The sequence below is a fragment of the Cherax quadricarinatus genome, chromosome 31 (genome assembly GCF_038502225.1).
Source record: "Cherax quadricarinatus isolate ZL_2023a chromosome 31, ASM3850222v1, whole genome shotgun sequence".
Classification (NCBI taxonomy): Eukaryota; Metazoa; Arthropoda; class Malacostraca; order Decapoda; family Parastacidae; genus Cherax; species Cherax quadricarinatus.
In genome coordinates, this window is record NC_091322.1 from 28,076,716 (window position 1) to 28,081,715 (window position 5,000).

The window sequence follows — 5,000 nt, forward strand, 5'->3', positions numbered from 1 at the left end:
AACAGGTCACTTGCAGATGCTATTGTTAACCTGTGCGCTGAACTAACACACAGACTGATTGAAAATTATTAAAATAATCCTGTTTTGTGGCTATGCTACGAGGTGTTCACACAAGCTTCTTACATTATGGTGTTCACACAAGCTTCTTACATTATGGTGTTCACACAAGCTTCTTACATTATGGTGTTCACACAAGCTTCTTACATTATGGTGTTCACACAAGCTTCTTACATTATGGTGTTCACACAAGCTTCTTACATCATGGGGGGGAAGAAAGAATTTTGTGTATTTTAAAATAAGATATTGAGATATTGACCTCCGATGAAATTTTAGTGTTGGCACTATGTATGTTAATTAGCATTTTTGTCCTAGGCACATGTCGATTAGACACTAGGCCTGTTGTATATATATATATACGGTCGTGTGTGTGTGTTTGTGTGTGTGTGTGTGTGTGTGTGTGTGTGTGTGTGTGTGTGTGTGTGTGTGTGTGTGTGTGTACTCACCTAGTTGTACTCACCTAGTTGAGGTTGCGGGGGTCGAGTCCGAGCTCCTGGCCCCGCCTCTTCACTGATCGCTACTAGGTCACTCTCCCTGAGCCGTGAGCTTTATCGTACCTCTGCTTAAAGCTATGTATGGATCCTGCCTCCACTACATCGCTTCCCAAACTATTCCACTTACTGACTACTCTGTGGCTGAAGAAATACTTCCTAACATCCCTGTGATTCATCTGTGTCTTTAGCTTCCAACTGTGTCCCCTTGTTACTGTGTCCAATCTCTGGAACATCCTGTTTTTGTCCACCTTGTCAATTCCTCTCAGTATTTTGTATGTCGTTATCATGTCCCCCCTATCTCTCCTGTCCTCCAGTGTCGTCAGGTTGATTTCCCTTAACCTCTCCTCGTAGGACATACCTCTTAGCTCTGGGACTAGTCTTGTTGCAAACCTTTGCACTTTCTCTAGTTTCTTTACGTGCTTGGCTAGGTGTGGGTTCCAAACTGGTGCCGCATACTCCAATATGGGCCTAACGTATACGGTGTACAGGGTCCTGAACGATTCCTTATTAAGATGTCGGAATGCTGTTCTGAGGTTTGCTAGGCGCCCATATGCTGCAGCAGTTATTTGGTTGATGTGCGCTTCAGGAGATGTGCCTGGTGTTATACTCACCCCAAGATCTTTTTCCTTGAGTGAGGTTTGTAGTCTCTGACCCCCTAGACTGTACTCCGTCTGCGGCCTTCTTTGCCCTTCCCCAATCTTCATGACTTTGCACTTGGTGGGATTGAACTCCAGGAGCCAATTGCTGGACCAGTTCTGCAGCCTGTCCAGATCCCTTTGTAGTTCTGCCTGGTCTTCGATCGAGTGTATTCTTCTCATCAACTTCACGTCATCTGCAAACAGGGACACCTCAGAGTCTATTCCTTCCGTCATGTCGTTCACAAATACCAGAAACAGCACTGGTCCTAGGACTGACCCCTGCGGGACCCCGCTGGTCACAGGTGCCCACTCTGACACCTCGCCACGTACCATGACTCGCTGCTGTCTTCCTGACAAGTATTCCCTGATCCATTGTAGTGCCTTCCCTGTTATCCCTGCTTGGTCCTCCAGTTTTTGCACCAATCTCTTGTGTGGAACTGTGTCAAACGCCTTCTTGCAGTCCAAGAAAATGCAATCCACCCACCCCTCTCTCTCTTGTCTTACTGCTGTCACCATGTCATAGAACTCCAGTAGGTTTGTGACACAGGATTTCCCGTCCCTGAAACCATGCTGGCTGCTGTTGATGAGATCATTCCTTTCTAGGTGTTCCACCACTCTTCTCCTGATAATCTTCTCCATGATTTTGCATACTATACATGTCAGTGACACTGGTCTGTAGTTTAATGCTTCATGTCTGTCTCCTTTTTTAAAGATTGGGACTACATTTGCTGTCTTCCATGCCTCAGGCAATCTCCCTGTTTCGATAGATGTATTGAATATTGTTGTTAGGGGTACACATAGCGCCTCTGCTCCCTCTCTCAATACCCATGGGGAGATGTTATCTGGCCCCATTGCCTTTGAGGTATCTAGCTCACTCAGAAGCCTCTTCACTTCTTCCTCGGTTGTGTGCACTGTGTCCAGCACTTGGTGGTGTGCCCCACCTCTCCGTCTTTCTGGAGTCCCTTCTGTCTCCTCTGTGAACACTTCTTTGAATCTCTTGTTGAGTTCTTCACATACTTCCCGGTCATTTCCTGTTGTCTCTCCTCCTTCCTTCCTTAGCCTGATTACCTGGTCCTTGACTGTTGTTTTCCTCCTGATGTGGCTGTACAACAGTTTCGGGTCAGATTTGGCTTTCGCTGCTATGTCATTTTCATATTGTCTTTGGGCCTCCCTTCTTATCTGTGCATATTCATTTCTGGCTCTACGACTGTTCTCCTTATTCTCCTGGGTCCTTTGCCTTCTATATTTCTTCCATTCCCTAGCACACTTGGTTTTTGCCTCCCTGCACCTTTGGGTAAACCATGGGCTCATCCTGGCTTTGTCATTACTCCTGTTACCCTTGGGTACAAACCTCTCCTCAGCCTCCTTGCATTTTATTGCTACATATTCCATCATCTCATTAACTGGTTTCCCTGCCAGTTCTCTGTCCCACTGAACCCCGTTCAGGTAGTTCCTCATTCCTGTGTAGTCCCCTTTCTTGTAGTTTGGCTTCATTCGTCCTGGCCTTCCTGCTTCTCCCTCCACTTGTAGCTCTACTGTGTATTCGAAGCTTACAACCACATGGTCACTGGCCCCAAGGGGTCTTTCATATGTGATGTCCTCGATATCTGCACTACTGAAGGTGAATACTAAGTCCAGCCTTGCTGGTTCATCCTCTCCTCTCTCTCTTGTAGTGTCCCTTACGTGTTGGTACATGAAGTTCTCCAGTACCACCTCCATCATCTTAGCCCTCCAAGTATCTTGGCCCCCATGTGGGTCCAAGTTCTCCCAATCTATCTCCTTGTGGTTAAAGTCACCCATGATCAGGAGCTTTGCCCTGCATGCATGAGCTCTTCTGGCCACTCTAGCCAGTGTGTCAACCATCGCTCTATTGCTCTCGTCGTACTCTTGCCTTGGCCTCCTGCTGTTCTGTGGTGGGTTATACATCACTGCTATTACCACCTTGGGACCTCCAGAGTGAAGTGTTCCCACTATGTAATCACTTTCTTCTCCGCTATCTTCTCTCTCCAGCTCATCAAAATTCCAGCGATTTTTGATCAGCAACGCCACTCCTCCACCCCCCCTGTTCCCTCTGTCTTTCCTCAGGATTTGGTATCCCGTTGGAAAGATGGCATCTGTTATCATACCTGTAAGCTTGGTTTCTGTGAGAGCTATGATGTCCGGTGATGCTTCTTTGACTCTTTCTTGCCACTCCTCCCACTTATTTGTTATTCCATCAGCGTTTGTGTACCATACCTTCAGTTTCCTTTCCAACACTGTGGTTTGGGGGGCCTGTGAGGGTGGGAGACCTGGTGGCATACTGTGGGGTTCTATAGCTTGGTGTTGGGTGGAGGCTGTGGGTATGGATTGTAGGGTGTGTTGGGATGGTGTGATAGGTTGTGTGGTTCTGAGAGTAGTTGTGTGTGTGCTTGCCCTTGCTGTTCTGTCCTGCTCTGACTGACCTCTGCTGGTTCCCTCCTTGTCTCTTTTCCTAGCTCCTTTCGCTTTTTTGTCCTCTCCCTCAGCTGCTGTCGTTCTGATTTTGTTCTGTCTCTGTCTAGGAACACCCTCTTGTACTCTTCCGAGTATTTCAATCGTGGTTTCTCTTGGAGGATCCTGTTCCGCACTGTTTCCGTCCTGAGAATCAGCTTGATTGGTCGGTTTCTCACCTTCGAGTACCCCCCTATTCTCTGAAAATTTACAATCTCGTCCCTCTCTTCACCTATTTCTGTTATGATTTTCTCAATCTCCTTCCTTTCTTCCTGCTTCCTTTCAGTGTGTGTCCTTTCCTCTCTCTCCTGAAGCCCATGGATAAACACTGATTTTGCCCTTTCTTCCTCGCATTGCCTCACCCTCTGTGGCTCTGGATCCTGCCTGTGTGTGGTCAGTTTCTCCCTTGATTTTTCCAGTGGCTCTTGATAGCCTTGTTGTGCCTCAGCATTCGACCTATCACCCTCTCCATCTGCAACCAGTTGATCTTCCCTTTCACTCCTTGGTCCTCCTTGGCAGATTGATGTGGCCTTAGCATAATTCATAATTCCTTCCTTCCTGTTCAGCCTCGCAGCTTCATATGCTGTGTCTTCTCTGGTCACTGCCCCTGTAACTCGCTCCAGCCTATTTATCTCAACTTCTAGGACCCTTATCTTGGCTACTGCAGTTTCGACTTGTGCCTCCCAATTCTTTGTCTCCTTCTCCAACCACCTTTCCAATTTCACAGAGAGCTCTTTCTCCATTTTTTCAGAAAGCTCTCCTAATTTTCTCTCCCACTCTTGTTCCATCCTTTTCCACCCTGCTCCTCCATCCACCTCCTACCCGAACCATTCTCATCTGATCCTTGGGTCCTACGAGTCCCCACCATAAGAGTAGGAGAGGGGAGAGTTAGAAGGGAAAATGGGGACGAGAGAGAGCAAGAGAGAGAGAGAGCAAGAGAGAGAGAGAGCAAGAGAAAGAGAGAGCAGGAGAGAGAGAGAGCAAGAGAGAGAGCAAGAGAGAGAGAGAGAGCAAGAGAGAGAACAAGAGAGAGAGAGAGAGCAAGAGAGAGAGCAAGAGAGAGAGAGAGCAAGAGAGAGAGCAAGAGAGAGAGAGAGCAAGAGGGAGAGAGAGCAAGAGAGAGAGAGAGCAAGAGAGCGAGCAAGAGAGAGAGAGCAAGAGAGAGAGAGCAAGAGAGAGAGCAAGAGAGAGAGAGAGCAAGAGGGAGAGAGAGCAAGAGAGAGAGAGAGAGCAAGAGAGCGAGAGAGAGCAAGAGAGAGAGAGCAAGAGAGAGAGAGAGCAAGAGAGAGAGAGAGAGAGAGAGAGAGAGCAAGAGAGAGAGAGAGCAAGAGAGAGAGAGAGA